This window comes from Rattus rattus, chromosome X (assembly GCF_011064425.1).
Source record: "Rattus rattus isolate New Zealand chromosome X, Rrattus_CSIRO_v1, whole genome shotgun sequence".
Taxonomy (NCBI): Eukaryota; Metazoa; Chordata; class Mammalia; order Rodentia; family Muridae; genus Rattus; species Rattus rattus.
The window spans coordinates 106,029,993-106,047,089 of NC_046172.1; the positions used below are offsets into that span (position 1 = coordinate 106,029,993).

General features: G+C 39.0%; 1 pseudogene; it reads right to left on the bottom strand.

Moving 5' to 3' along the window:
- Nucleotides 1-1,035: 1,035 nt before the first annotated feature.
- Nucleotides 1,036-15,274, bottom strand: LOC116888133 (annotated as a pseudogene).
- Between the last annotated feature and the right edge of the window lie 1,823 nt (nucleotides 15,275-17,097).

Here is a 17,097-nt window from a genome sequence, read left to right on the forward strand (position 1 = left end):
ACCTGGCTGCTTGCTGTGATGGCTGCTACAATCATGACACCTTAATAGTAAAGTTGCCTGAACAATGTCTGTATAATGATCACACAAGTTACCATGCCTATGAGAATGGAGAAAATGTCACAAAGCTCCACCCCTATATGAAGAGCTATTGAAAATCAATGACTGTTAATAGGGAAAATCAGTTTTTTTCAAGAAATTAGCCCTGAACAGAGATAGTAGAAAAGTTGTTGTACATACAGTATTCAAATTTTTGGCAGATCTTCCTGGTGGCTGCCGCCACGGAGAGCTCATAAGCAACACCCCACGAGCAAACTTGAGCCTCAAAATGCCCTTAAATTAAAAATTAGTTAAAAATAAAATAAAGAATAAAAGAACTTATCTAAACAATGGTGTGTTGATAAATTGATCAGGCAATTTGGCAACTCCCTGTATCTCAGCCAACTGTTTGCAAAATGAGGATAAAATGGTACTTTTTTTTAATAAAAAAATGTATTTATTTAAAAAGCATTTAGAATGTCAACAAACAGCCACAATTTTTTTTTTTTTGCAATTACAGTGTGGTATTTGATGAACAAAACAACCATTATCATTGTATAAGCTGTATCAGAGACAACTGAAGGTGATAAAAAACAAAAATAAAATCAAAAGAAAACAAAACAAAAACAAAACTACTGTCCACATATATAACTAACTTGTGCTGTGAACCAACAAGAACCTGATTTAAATTTCCATGCCAATTTATACCTCCCAGACTATACCAGGCAAGGTTAGTGGCTGTTGAAAATACCACCGGGACAGGGCTATCTAAAGACACATTTGGTAGTGTGTTAACTATACGGAAAAAAAAAGACACTGTACAGTTTACAAACAAATCTTACACAGCCTTACATTTCAATTTTTTTTCTTTAAATGGAGTGAGTTGTGTACAGGGGTGTTAAGTATTTTTAGACAAGAAAAACCTGCACTAAAACCAACAACTACTTCTTCTTCTTCTTCTTCTTCTTCTTCTTCTTCTTCTTCTTCTTCTTCTTCTTCTTCTTCTTCTTCTTCTTCTTCTTCTTCTTCTTCTTCTCCCTCCTCCTCCTCCTCCCCTTCCTCCTCTTCCTCATCCTCCTCATAGTCTTTCTCTTCCTTCTTTTTCTTACTTTTTTCAGCCTTGACCACCCCCTTTTTTTCACTGCATGAGGTTTCTCTTTAGCTCTGTAGGCAGCAATATCCTTCTCATACTTCTCCTTCAGCTTGCTGGCCTTCTTATAGGGCTGCTTGTCATCTGCAGCAGTGTTGTTCCACATCTCTCTTAGTTTCTTTGCAACATCACAGTTGGGTAAGCCAGGATGCTCGCCTTTGTTTTTTGGGCAGAACTCAGAACAGAACAGGAAGAAGGCTGAAGGAGTCCTCTTGAGTGCATTGGGGTCCTTGAACCACTTTTTGGTCTCCCTTTTAGGGGGGAATGTGGGTTTTCATTTCTCTTTCATAACTAGCCTTGTCAGCCTTTGCCATATCTTCAAATTTCCCCTTTTCTTTAGCAAACATGGTCTCCCACCTCTCTGAGCACTTCTTAGAGAATTCTGAAAAGTTGACAGAAGCATCCAGGTGCTTCTTGTACTCCTCCTGGCAGGTTTGCACAAAGAATGTGTATGAGGACATTTTGCGTCTTGGCTTTTTAGATCTCCTTTGTCTGTTTAGTTGATTTTCCTCTTCGAGGAACAGAGTCAGCCAGTGCCCATCCAGCTCTTGCTTGCCCTGGTGCTGCTTCTATGGAGTTCAGTGTACTGCAATGACTGTGAGAGAAGGATCCAGAGACAGACTCCTCACTCTCTCTGCTCTGTAAGATTACCAACAATGCGGCTTATCCTATAAACTTAATTTCAGGACTAAACAAGTCAACACAAATACAATTTGTTCTGTAATTCTTATTTATAATTCTTATATTCTTTATTTGTAATTCTTAGATCCAGATCTTTGGATTTAAGGAGTATATAAACTAGAAAAAATGCAGATACTAGGACAACGGAAAAGCACCATAGCAGGAGTATGGAAAAGGAGAGATCTAGGACACAAAGCTACTATAATGTGGGGAATGAGGAAAATGGTCAGTGGAGACTTCCCTGAGGAAGAGGAGGGAGAACAACACAAAGAAAAAAGTAGGAAGAATAAATAGCATCGAGGATGTTTGAGAAGTAATAGATAATCATATTATTTTATATTTCTTAAAAAATTACACAGATACATAGATAGATGATAGATAGATAGATAGATAGATAGATAGATAGATAGATGATAGATAGATGATAGATAGATAGATAGGCAGATGGACAGACAGAGAGTTTAACCCAAGTTATACCACTAGGAGTGACAAAAAGACTCCCCACCAAAATCTGGAGACTATCTAACAAAAATTTCACTGCCAGGCATGGAAAGCTTCCATGTCTGGTGTTGGTAAGGTGAGTCCAAGGGGGCTAAAACAATATAGCATATTAATATTGCTCTTGATTCCCTTCTAGAATAGAAGGGTAAGACACTATTGCTGAAAATGCCACAAAGTGATGATACAGAATTGGAAGGAATCCAGCTGGAAATATCCTAGAATCTTCCTCCCTGCGGTCTAGCTCTTACAAAATTGTAAGGAGCTAAGGAAAGTCCAACAGAGAAAAGAAATATAATACCAACAAACCTCAGCAACAACCAATATGACAAGCTACCCCTATGAATACAATAGTGTTTCTGATAGACTGGAGGAAACCAACAATCAACTAATTGGATTTAAGTCTTGATAGGAGGAAAATCATGTCTGGTGCTATAAAATTAGCCAACTACCCATGGCTACTGAGGCCATGGTTAAGGAAACTAGTGGAGAACCTACTTCTGCTACCTTCCTAAACCAGTATGATTTCTAAGTACATTCTAAATATTTATTTACATATATACTACAAATAAGTTAGTTTTCACCCCTCATCAAAGAAGCTTCAAGCTGCAGATAGAGATCATTACAGAAAGTCACAACTAGTCACAATGCAGAGAACAATTGACCCTAGGATGCCCATTCCAAATTAATACATTAACAACACAACCCCTATGCTTAAAGCTCAGGAGTGGTACTAAGAAGGGAGGAGGAAGATTGTAACAGCTAGAGGACATTTGTTACAAGGTAGCGTTTTTGAAATGGACAGAAAGTAAGTGGAGGTAGAGAGGAAAGGTAGGATCTTTCAGAAGTTGGGAGAAAGGGTGTGGGTGAATATAATCAAATTTATTATATAAAATTTGCAAAGAATTAATAAAATACATAAGGCCAGTGAACCACAATTACTAGAATTGTAACGTTTTGATAAAGGTAAAATAGTGACAATTTTCTTCTTTGAGGTTGCCCACAGTTCTCCAGTTGTATTGAAAAAAACCCACTCAACAGGGCAGAAATCATGCCTGATAATAAGAAACAGGCCAATTACCCAGGATAGTAAGGTCACAAATTTTAAAGGAAAATTTACCACTTACACATTCCAAAACCAGTATAATTCCTAATTTTATTATAACTACTTTTTTTGTGGTGCACACTTTTATTTTTTTAATTGGATAATTTATGTATTTACATTTCAAATATTATCCCCCTTCCCGGTTTCCCCCATCCCATCCACCCTACCCCTGCTTCTATGAGGATGCTTCCCCTCCTACCCATGCAATCCTACCTCAACACCGTAGCATTCCCCTACACTGGGGAAACAAGACTTCACAGGGCTAAGGGCTTCTTATCCTATTGATGCAGACAATGTCATCCTCCGGTAAATATGTGACTGGAGCCATGAGTCCCCTCATGTGTACTCTTTAGTTGCTGGTTTAGTCTCTGAGAGCTCTGGGTAGTCTGGTTGGTTGAAATTGTTCTTCCTATGTTCTTCAGCTCCTTCAGTCCTTTCTCTAACTCTGCCATTGGGGTCCCTGTGCTCAGTCTGATGGTAAGCTGCAAGCATCATCATCAATATCAGTAAGGCTCTGGCAGAGCCTCTCAGGAGACATCCACATCAGACTCCTGTCAGCATGTCAGCAAGCACTTCTTGTCATCAGCAATAGTGACTGAGTTTGGTGGCTGCATATGGGATGAACTCCCAGGTGGGACAGTCTCTGGATGGCCTTTCCTTCAGTCTCTGTTCCACTCTTTGTCTGTATTTCCTCCTGTGAGTATTTTGTTCCCCTTTCTAAGAAGGACCGGAGCATCCACATTTTGGTCGTCCTCCTTCTTGAGCTTCATATGGTCTGTGAATTGTATCCTGGGTATTCCGAGTTTTTGGGCTGATATCCACTTATCAGTGAGTGCAGACCAAGTGTGTTCTTTTGTGCCTGGGTTTATACCCACTGATAAGTATTGCTCTCATCCCTCATCAAAGAAGCTTCGTTTTGCAGCAAATGGAAGCCATTACAGAAAACCACAAGTGGTCAAAATGCAGGGAATAATTCACTGTCAAGTGCTGGTCCCCATTTGATATAACTACAACACAGCCCCTGCACCTACAGCTCAGGGGATGTCTCTGAAAAGGGTGCGTAAGAATGTAACAGCTAGAGGACCCTGAATTCTGTTGTGAGATTGTGCTATCCAGCTATGGCAGGAAGAAGTGGTGTGGAGTGGCATAGGGTATGAAGAATGGAGTGGAATGAATGACCCATTACATGGAGATAGTAGGATAATCATGGGTCTTAACCACAAATAAAATTCATATGACTTACATAGAATATATATTAAGCTGCTTCCTGTAGGATGATGTCATACAGGTGAAGGCAGATACAAGATAGAATGAGGCCTGTCATTGGGCAAGAAGGAAGGATGGGCGGGAGAAAAGTTTTAGAGAGAGGAGGAGACTGGAGCAAAGGAGGGAGACACAGCGGAGAGAACATGGAGAAAGATGTTAAGATTACGCTGTGCATATTTACAGGATGTTATGAATATTCTTAAGGGATGGATGTGTACAGGGCATTGCATGTCTAGGCTTTTAGATCTTATCAATTAAGGTGATAAATTATATCACTTTTTTATTTTTGTGGGTAGAATTTTATTGCTGATATTAAGGTTCAGAAATATCTCCATGTAAATTTTCCTTTTGCCTTTCCAGTTCTGCCAGAATTCTTTGTTTCTGATGATTCTGTATTTACACGTGTAGAGTTTTCTTTGTATGATTTTCATTTATTTAAAGTAATATATATATATATATGTATATATATATATTACTATATTTCATTGAGTCTTTTATTCCCGTTCCTGGTTTTCTGTCCATAAGCCCCATCCCCTTCCCTTCTCCCCCATACGTGTATTCCCCCATACATCCCCCTTTACTGCCCCTCCCTATATTCCCCTGCACTGTGGAGTCCAAACATGGCAGGACCAAGGGCTTCCCCTTGCACTGGTCCCCCAACAAGGCTATTCTCTACTACATATGCAGGTGGAGCCCTGGCTCAGTCCATGTATAGTCTTTCGGTAGTGGTTTATTCACTGGAAGCTCTGGTTGGTTGGCATTGTTGTTTCTATGGGTTTGCAAACTCCTTCTACTCTTTCAATACTTCCTCTGATTCCCCGCATGGGGGGGTCCTGTACTCAGTTCCGTGGTTTGCTGCTAGCATTGACTTCTGTATTGCACATGCTCTGGATGTGTCTCTCAGGAGAGATCTATATCCGCTCCCTTTCCACATGAATATTTTAGCTTCATCCATCTTATCTAGTTTTGGTGGCTGTATATATGTGGGCCACATGTGTGTCAGGCTCTGAATGGCCATTCCTTGAGTCACTGCTCTAAACTTTGCTTCCATATCCCCATCTGCACTTTGGTCATCCTTCTTCTCAAGCTTCCTGTGGTCTGTGGATTGCATCTTGGGTAATTTGAGCTTTTTTGGCTAATATCTACTTATTAATGAGTGCAAAACAAGTGTGGTTTTCTGTGATTGAATTACCTCACTCAGGATGATATTTTCTAGTTCATTTCAGTTACCTATAAATTTCATAAAGTCATTATATTTGATAGCTGAGTAGTACTCCATTGTGTAGATGTACATTTTTTAATCCATTCCTCTGTTGAAGGACATTGGAGTTCTTTCCAGCTTCTGGCTATTATAAATAAAGCTGCTATGAACATAGTGGAGCATGTGTCTTTGTTATATGTTGGAGCATCTTTCAGGTATATACCCAAGGTATAGCTGGGTCCTCAGGTCGTAGAATGTCCAGTTTTCTGAGGAACCTACAGACTGATTTCCAGAGTGGTTGTACCAGTTTGCAATCCCACCAACAATGGAGGAGTGTTCCTCTTTCTCCACATCCTCGCCAGCATCTGCTGTCACCTGAGTTTTTGATCTTAGCCATTCTGACTGATGTGAGGTGGAATCTCAGGGTTGTTTTGATTTACATTTCTCTGATGACTAAGAATGTTGAACATTTCTTTAGGTGATTTTTAGCCATTCGATAATCCTCACCTGAGAATGTTTTGTTTACCTCTCTACCCCATTTTTAATAGGGTTATTTGGCTCTCTGGAGTCAAATTTCTTGAGTTTTTTTTATATTATGGATATTAGCCCTCTATCAGATGTAGGATTAGTAAAGTTCTTTTCAAAATCTGATGGTTGCCATTTTGTCATATTGGCAGTGTCTTTTGCCTTACAGAAGCTTTGCAGTTTTATGAGATCCCATTTGTCGATTCTTGATCTTAGAGCATAAGCCATTGGTGTTCTTTTCAGGAAATTTTTCCCCAGTGCCCATGTGTTTGAGGCTCTTCCTGACTTTTTCTTCTATTAGTTTGAGTGTATCTGGTTTGATGTGGAGGTCCTTGATCCACTTGGACTTAAACTTTGTACAGGGTGATAAGCATGGATCGATCTGCATTCTTCTACATGTTGACCTCCACTTGAACCAGCACCATTTGCTGAAAATGCTATCTTTTTTCCATTGGATGGATTTGGCTCCTTTGTCAAAAATCAAGTGCCCATAGGTGTGTGAGTTCATTTCTGGGTCTTCAGTTCTGTTCCATTGGTCTATCTGTCTGTCTCTGTACCAATACCATGCAGTTTTTATCACTATTGCTCTGTAATACTGCTTGAGTTCAGGGATAGTGATTCCCCCTGAAGTCCTTTTATTGTTGAGGATAGTTTTAGCTATCCTGGGTTTTTTGTTATTCCAGATGAATTTGCAAATTGTTCTTTCTATCTCTATAAAGAATTGAGTAAGAATTTTGATGGGCATTGCATAGAATCTGTAGATTGCTTTTGGCCAAAAGGCCATCTTTACTATATTAATCCTGCCAATCCATGAGCATGGAAGATCTTTCCATCTTCTGAGGTCTTCTTCAAATTATTTCTTCAGCGACTTGAAGTTCTTGTCATATAGGTCTTTCACTTGCTTGGTTAAAGTCACACCAAGATATTTTATATTATTTGGGACTATTGTGAAGGGTGTCTTTTCCCTAATTTCTTTCTTACCGTGTTTATTCTTTGAGTAGAGGAAAACTACTGATTTGTTTGAGTGAGTTTTAGACCCAACACTTCGCCAAAGTTGTTCATCAGGTTTAAGTAGTTCTCTGTTGGAACTTTTGGGATCACTTAAGTACACTATCATATCATCTGCAAATAGTGGTATTTTGATTTTTTCCCTTCCAATTTGTATCACTTTGACCTCCTTTTGCTGTCTGATTACTCTGGCTAGGATTTCGAGTACTATACTGAATAAGTAGGGAGAGAGTGGGCAGCCTTGTCTAGTCTCTGATTTTAATGGGATCGCTTCATGTTTCTCTCCACTTAGTTTGATGTTAGCTAATGGTTTGCTGTATATTGCTTTTACTATGTTTATATATGGGCCTTTAATTCCTGATCATTCAAAGAATTTTATCATGAAGCATTTGAATTTTGTCAAATGCTTTCTCAGCATCTAATGAAATGATTCTGTGGTTCTTATCTTTAATTTGTTTATACAGTGGATTACATTGATGGATTTTCATGTATTCAACCATCCCTGCATCCCTGGGATGAAGCCTATTTGATCATGATGGATGATCGTTTTGATATGTTCTTGGATTCCGTTTGCAAGAATTGTATTGAGTATTTTTGCATCAATATTGATAAGGGAAATTGGTTTGATGTTCTCTTTGTTGGGTCTTTGTGTGGTTTCGGTAAAAGAGTAATTATGGCTTCATAGAAGGAATTCGGTAGTACTACGTCTGTTTCAATTTCATGGAATAATTTGGACAGTATTGGTATGAGGTCTTCTATGAAGGTTTAATAGAATTCTGCACTGAACCCATCTAGACCTTAGCTCTTTTTGCTTGGGAGAGTTTTATAACTGCTTCTATTTCTTTAGGAGTTATGGGGTTGTTTAGATAGTTTATTTGTTCCTGATTTAACTTTGGTACCTGATATCTGTCTTGAAAACTGTCCATTTCCTCCAGATTTTCCAGTTTTGTTGAATATAGACTTTTATAGTAGGAAATGATGATGTTTTAAAAATTTCTTCAGATTCTGCTGTTATGTCTCCTTTTTCATTTCTGATTTTGTTCATTTGAATACACTCTCTGTGACCTCTCGTTAGTCTGGCTAAGGGTTTATCTATCTTGTTCATTTTCTCAAAGAACCAACTTTTGGTTCTGTTGATTCTTTCTATGGTCCTTTTTGTTTCTACTTGGTTGATTTCGGCTCTGAGTTTGATTATTTCCTGCTTTCTACTCCTCTTGGGTTCTTTTTGTTCTAGAGCTTTTAGGTGTGCTGTCAAGCTGCTGACCTATTCTCTCTCCTCTTTCTTTCTGCAGGCACTCAGAGCTATGAGTTTTCCTCTTAGTACCACTTTAATTGTGTCCTGTAAGTTTGGGAATGTTGTATTTTCATTTTCATTAAATTCTAAGAAGACTTTAATTTCCTTCTTTATTTCTTCCTTGACCAAGTTGTCATTGAGTAGAGCATTGTTCACCTTCCACGTATATGTGGGCTTTCTGTCATTATTGTTTTTATTAAAGACCAGTCTTAGTGTGTGGTGATCCGATAGGATGCATGGGATTATTTTTATCTTCCTGTATCTGTTGAGGCCAGTTTTGTGACCGATTATATGGTCAATTTTGGAGAAGGTTCCATGAGGTGGTGAGAAGAAGGTATATCCTTTTGATTTAGGATGGAATGTTCTATAAATATCTGTTAAATCAATTTAGTTCCTAACTTCTGTTAGTTTCTCTATGTCTCAGTTTAATTTATGTTTCCATGATCTGTCCATTGATGAGAGTGGGGTGTTGAAATCTCCTACTATTATCTTGTGAGGTACAATGTGTACTTTGAGAGCTTTAGTAAGGTTTCTTTTTATGTATGTAGGTAATTTTGCATTTGGAGCATAGATATTTAGTATTGAGAGTTCATCTTGGTGGATTTTTCCTTTGATGAATATGAAGTGTCCTTCCTTATCTTTTGTAATGTCTTTTGGTGGAAAGTCAATTTTATTTGATATTAGAATAGCAACCCCAGCTTGTTTCTTCAGGCCATTTGCTTGGAAAGTTGTTTTCCAGCCATTTACTATGAGGTAGTGTCTGTCTTTGTCTCTGAGGCATATTTCCTGCATGCAGCAAAATGCTAGGTCCTCTTTACCTATCCAGTCTGTTAGTCTATGTCTTTTTATTGGGGAATTGAGTCCGTTAGTGTTGAGAGATATTAAGGAATAGTGATTGTTGCTTCCTGTTATCTTCATTGTTAGAGGTGAAATTATGTTTGTTTGTCTCTCTTTTGGTTTCATTGCAAGGAAATTATATTCTTGCTTTCTGTTCAGTGTAGTTTCTCTCCTTGTGTTGGAGTTTTCCATCTATTATCCTTTGTAGGGCTGGATTTGTAGAAAGATATTGTGTAAATTTGGTTTTGTCATGGAATATCTTGGTTTCTCCGTCTATGTTTATTGAGAGTTTTGTTGGATATAGTAACTTTGGCTGGCATTAGTTTTCTCTTAGGGTCTGTATGACATCTATCCAGGATCTTCTGGCTTTCATAGTCTCTGGTGAGAAGTCTGGTGGAATTCTTATAGGTCTGCTTTATATGTCATTTGACCTTTTTCCCTTACTGCTTTTAATATTCTACCTTTGTTTTGTGCATTTGGTGTTTTAACTATTTTATGATGGGAGGAATTTCTCTTCTGGTCCAATCTATTTGGAGTTCTGTAGGCTTCTTGTATATTTATGGGCATCTCTTTCTTTAGGTTAGGGAAATTTTCTTCTATAATTTTGTTGAAGATATTTACTGGCCCTTAAATTGGGAATCTTCACTTTCTTCTATACCCACTATCTTTTGGTTTCATCTTCTCTTTGATTCCTGGATTTCTTGTATGTTTTGGGCTAGGAGCTTTTTGTGTTTTATATTATCTTTGACAGTTGTGTCGATGTTTTCTATGGTATCTTCTGCCACTGAGATTCTCTCTTCTATTTCTTGTATTCTGTTGGTGATGCTTGTATCTACGGCTCCTTGTCTCTTCCTTGGGTTTTCTTCATCCAGGGTTGTCTCCCTTTGTGCTTTCTTTATTGTTTCTATTTCCATTTTCAATTCTTTCACCTGTTTGTGTTTCCTCTAATTCTTTCAGGGTTTTTTGTGTTTCCTCTCTAAGGGCTTCTACTTGTTTACTTTTGTTTTCCTGCATTTCTTTAAGGGAGTTCTTTATGTCTTTCTTAAAGTCCTCCATCATTATCAAAAACTGTGATTTTAAATCTAAATCTTGGTCTTCTGGTGTGTTTGGATATCCAGTATTTTCTTTGGTGGGAGAACTGGGCTCTGATGATGCCAAGTAGTCTTGGTTTCTGTTGCTTAGGTTTCTGTGCTTGCCTCTAGCCATTGGGTTGTCTCTGGTGTTTGCTTGTCTTGCTGTTTCTGAGAGTGACTTGATCCTGCTGTAGGCCTCTGTGTCAGCACTCCTGCTGTAGAAATGTTTTCCTGTTTTCTTTCAGCCTTTCCTGAGAACAGGTGTTCTGACTTCAGGTGTGTCAGCGCTCCTGGAGACTGTCTTCCAGCTCTAGGCGCAGGCAGGAATCAGAGAGTCCTGTCCCTGATTTCTCGTAGGTCCTTGCACCCATTGGGCACAGTTGGCACTATGCGATTCCCTCTTGGGTCTGAACTCTGGGCAGAGGGTAGTCTCCTCTGACTTCTCAGGAGTATCTACACTTCTGAGGGTCCAGCTCTCTCCCCCATGGGATTTGGGGACAGGGAGCTGTTTGGCCAGTTTAGTTTGGTCCTGGGCACAGACCAGAACCACAGGTACCAGCTATCTGTTTCTATGTCCCTGTGTCCAGGGGCACTGTGCAGTTTCCCCTTGAACCAGGGATATGGGCAGAGGTGTGCGGAGGTGGCAGTCTGTCTCAGGATGTCTGCACTCTTGGGTGGTCAACTCTCTTCCCCACAAGATTTGGGTGCAGGGAACTGTGGGATGGTATCAGTTCACTTCTGGGCAGAGCCAGAAACAAGAAGTGCCCTGACCCAGAGGACTTCTGCCTCTGTGTATCCTGAATCTACCAGGCAGGTCACTTGGTAGCAGAAAAGTGGGTCTTACCTCTGCTCTCAGGTGTGGCAGCACTTCCGGAGACTGTCTTCCAGCTCTAGGTGCAGGCAGGAATCAAAGGGTCCTGCCCCTGATTGCTAATGCAGGTCCTCGCACCCAGCAAGCACAGTTGGCACTATGCGATTCTCTCTTGGGTCTGGACTGTGGGCAGGGGGTCATCTCCTCTGACTTCTCAGGAGTATCCACACTTCTGAAGGTCCAGCTCTCTCCCCAACGGGATTTGGGTGCAGGGAGCTGTTTGGCTGGTTCAGTTCGGTCCTGGGCACAGACCAGAACCGCAGGTACTGGCGGTTGTCTGTTCCTATATCCCTGTGTCCAGAGGCACTGTGTAGTTTCCCCTTGGACCAGTGATGGCAGTCTGTCCTGCGGTCTCAGGATGTCTGGTACTCCTGGGTGGTCAGCTCTCTTCCTCCCCCACCCGAATCTGAATCTTTTTTCTTACACTCCAGATTTTCTTAAGCTTTTCAATTATTTTTCTTTTTTTCCCCATTGGATATATTTCTTTATTTACATTTCAAATGTTATTCCCTTTCCCGGTTTATCAGACATAAGCCCCCTATCCCTTATCCCTCCCCCATAAGGATGTTTTCCCCCATTTACCCCCCTTACCACCACCCCCATATTCCCCTGCACTAGGGGTTCAACCTTGGCAGGACCAAGGGCTTTTCCTTCCACTATTGCCCAACAAGGCTATTCTCTGCTACATATGCAGTTGGAGCCCTGGATCAGTCCATGTATAGTCTTTGGGTAGTGGTTTAGTCCCTAGAAGCTCTGGTTGGTTGACACTGTTGTTCTTATGGGGTTGAAAGCACTTTCAGCTCTTTCAATCCTTTCTCTAATTCCCCTATCTTATCAATTGGATCAGAGGTTATTATGTGGTGGGTTCTCTCATGTGGTCATTTAAGTTCAAGAGAGTATGCAGTAGCTGAGTTGTGTCCTAGTGTTGGCCACCACAGAATTGGGATGTATATTTCTCACATAGTGGCAACCTGTCTAGGGAACTAGATGGGTAGAGAGATTGTTGCAGGCTCAGAGAGAAGGCATTGGCAGTGTGATATGGGATAGAGCAAAGTGGGTGAGAGGCTTTGCTGACTGAGATGAAGATGTCTACCAGATATCTTGCAGCACTATGGTGTCAGATCAAGTGAGTGTTAAAAGACAGCATATTTTGTAATTTTATAGCAACAGCTCCCTGAGTCTGTCTTTTAGACTCAAAGTTCGTCTTTGTAGTTGTTACTGCATCCTGCAACAAAACTTGACGATTACTCTGCCTGTTCATATAGCAAAGCTTAAGTTCCTACTTGATGTACTCAAAAACTGAGAGAATTCTCTATAAGCATCAAAAGAATACACATAAATAGAAATATACAAATTTCTACTAGGAAAAGACCCATAATTTTCCACGAAGCAGAAAGTTATTAGAGACCAAGTGTAGTAAAATTTTACAAATTTAGAAGCATATTTTATGCTTGTCTGTTTGAGGAATTCTGATTACCTCAAGTTCAGAGTTTAAATAAAGCCTTACATTAAGCTTTACAGACTTTGACTGTGTTATTTGAGGCTTTGGATATTTTCTTTCTGACTTAATATACTGACTGAGAAAGGGCCATGGGCAGTTTTCTTTCAGCACCTGAAACCATTTCTATAAAAAAAAATCAACCTTCAATTTATTTCAATGACATATTTAGCTTTTCAATTCCAGTGGTTGTACCTGCTGCCATATTGTGAAGAAAACACTTTAAGGTGATTATTCTCTACACAATAAAGGGTAATTATGGCCTGAGCTAACCACTGAGGCATTTCATCACAGGTTTAATATATCTACAGTCTTCAAAATGGATACTAATAGCTATGGAAATGTTCTCAGTGGGTAATGTTGTTTGTTGCCAAAATTGACCTGAGTTCCATTTTTAGGGCCCATATAATGAAATGAGAGATCTGACTCCTAGAAGTTATTCTCTGACCTCCACACATGTACCATGACATGTGTGCCCTACCTCTCACATTCAATATATAAAATAAAAATTTTAATAATATACAATTTTGCACACTCTGAGAAACCACAAATTCCATACTCTTTCAGCAGGGAGAATATGGATCACCAAATAAGCATGCCAAACCAGTGTAAATTCTGAAGTTAAGTGCCAATCTGGAACTGATATTGAAGGAAGAAGGATAAATGTTATCGCCTTCAAACCACTGGTAGTTGTTGAACCTACAATTATTCCACCACCCACTTTCTGAAATTTTACCTGGATTTTTAGTTATTTTCTCAATGATACAACATTCCTGACTGGAAGTGGGGAAGAGTCACTGTACCCAGTTCATGTTTTTTTCCTTCTTTTCTTTTTTCTTTTTCCTTTCTTTCTTTCTTTTTTTTTTTAAACAAAGACCTTCAGATCCTGGAATGGTATCTCCCACATTTAGTCTGGGTCTTTCACCTCAGTTAATCTAAGTTAGGTAATCCTCATAAATATGCCCAGAGATTTTTTTATCCTCATAGTGACTGTGAATTGCAACAATTTAACAATGAAATTAGCAATGCTCATCCATGAACAGTGGTCCCCATAGTGCTGGAGGATCTGGAAACAAAATATTGGGGAAATGAGTAGTTAGAGGAGGAAACTGTTCCCTGCTCAGTTCTTCCATTGAAATACTTCCAACAGCTAGGTACTGTAGTCAAAGACGATGGTAGAGGAGTAAGTGCTCTTAACTGTTGAGCCATATCTCTCCCTCAGTATTTTAATGCTTAGAATTTATAGTTTATTTGTTTAAATTGGGGGCATTTAGAAATTAGACATGTAGAAAGGGATCACTGAGGATGAGAAAGAGCTTAAGGGAAAGGAATAATAAGATAGAAGTGGTGTTTTAGTTAGAGTTTTACTGCTGTGAACAGACACCATAACCAAAGCAACTCTTATAAGGACAACATTTTAATTGGGGCTGGCCTATAGGTTCAGAGGTTCAAGCCATTATCATTAATGCCGGGACATGGGAGGTATGGAGCATTAGTTGAAAGTCCTACATCTTCATCTGAAGGCAGACAAGAGAAGACTAGCTTCCAGGCAGCTAGGATGAGGGTCTTAAAGCCCACACCCACAATGACATACTTCTTCCAACAAGGCCACACCTTTTAATAGTGCTACTCTCTCAGCCAAGCGTATTGAAACCACCACAGGTGGTATCAGGAAAAAAGAACAATAATGGTTGAAAAAATTAAATTGGGAGGTTAATGGATGGTAGGGCAGAAACACAGAATGATGCAGAGAAAGTTAACACTAAAGGCATTTTATAAAAGCCATAAACCTAATTTAGGGGCTTCCTTACATATTGATGTACTCTCTACGGAGGTGGACAGGTAATGATTCTCCCATATCCCAAGGTTAGCAAACAAAAAGCAGAATTGGATACCTCACCCCCATTTGTCAGTTGGAGGTATAGTCTGTCCCAGAGACCCATGAAACAATTTGGACTATATACTGAGATTCCCTCTTTAAAAATGAAATGGATTACTGATAAATTATATAACATAAATTAAGCTTTAAAACAATGTTAAGACCACATTGATGACTTACCACACACTTTAGTCATGGTACATACAGAAATCAAACTGGTACTGACCTGGAAGCTTCCTCACTTTATCGTGCTAGAAGGTGTGTGTAGGTGTGTGTGTAGGCTCCTGGGGAAGGGGGATATTAAAAGCCTTACCCAGCTGTGAACTCTGAGAACTGCAGTAATGATTACCATAATGGGTATAATAGTGCCATAAATGTTATGAGGATAAGTAATCACTTTCTTGTTGAATTTAAGGCTCACTCTACAGGACAGAACTCATATACCTAATACTAAAAACCAGAACAAGAAACTGTGGCTAGGAGTTTATTTTCCCTAAGACAGAACCCACTATTGATATTTTGCTAAATGATCATATTACCAAACTATCTTTTAATTAGTTCACTTTATACCCATAAATCAATGCATAGTGGCTGAATATAAAATTAGCTCAAACAAATCAGTAACCTTCCTCTACTCAAAGGATAAACAGGCTGAGAGAGAAATTAGGGAAATGATACCCTTTACAATAGTGTTAGTAAATAATATAAAATGCCTTGGAATGACTCTAACCAAGCAAGTGAAATATCAGTATGACAAGAACTTCACATCTCTGAGGAAAGAAATTGAAGACCTCAGAAGATGAAAAGATCTCCCATGCTCATGGATTGGCAGGATTAATATAATAAAAACGTCCATTTTGCCAAAAGCAACGTACAGATTCAATGAAATCCCCATCAACATTCCAACTCAATGATTCATAGAGTTAAAAGGAATTTGCAAATTCATTAGGAATAACCAAAAACCCAGGATAGCAAAAACTCCCCTCAACAGTAAAAGAACTTCTGGGGGAATCACCATCCCTGACCTCAATCTGTATTACAGAGCAATAGTGATAAAAACTGTATGGAATTTGTACAGAGACATGCAGGTAGGTCAATGGAATAGAATTGAAAACCCATAAATGAACCCACATACCTATGGTCACTTGACCTTTGACAAAAGAGCTAAAACTATCAATGAAAAAAAAAAAGATAGCATTTTTCAAGCAAATGATGTTGGTTCAATTGGAGGTCAGCATGAAGAAGAATGAAAATCAACCCATTTTTATCACCCTGTACAAAGCTCAAGTCCAAGTGATCATGGACCTCCACATAAAAGCAGACACACTCAAACAAATAGAAGAATAATTGGGAAAAAGCCTTGAACACAGGCGTTGTGGAAAATTTTCTGAACAAAACACCAATGACTTATCCTCTAAGATCAAGAATCCACAAATGGGACCTCATAAAATTGCAAAGCCTACGTAAGGCAAAGGACACTGTCAATTGGACAAAAAGGCAACCAACAGATTTTGAAAAGATCTTTACTGATCCTACATCTGATAGAGGGCTAATATCCAAAATATACAAAGAGCTCAAGAAGGTACACTCCAGAGAGTCAAACAACCCTATTAAAACGGAGTACGGAGCTAAACAAAGAATTCTCACCTGAGAAATATCTAGTAGCTGAGAAGCACCTATTGAAATGTTCAACATCCTCAGTCATCAGAGAAATGCAAATCAAAACAACCCTGAGATCCCACCTCACACCAGTCAGAATGGCTAAGAGTAAAAATTCAGGTGACAACAGATGCTGGCAAAGAGGTGAAAAGAGGTGAGATTTCAGGATGAAAGTAGCCGCTTACAACAAATTATGTATTCTAAGATGATATTTATAGACAATGATTAAAATAGACCTTGGGGAAGGAAAAAGAAAACTAAGTAGTGCTATACTTTATAGTGGAATTTGAAGGAAAATGGGTAGTAAATGTTTACAATTACTAGCTTTCTTTGGGTTTTGATGACAATGCCATAAAACATATGGTATATCTGAAAAATTCATGATTTTGGAAATTTAATCACCATTTCAACAATGTTGTATAGTGATAATAACATTGCATGTTTAGCTTATGATAATATTCTGAGTTAATATTATTATAAAAATAAAGTTTTAATTCGGTCTTTCTTGGCTTTGGA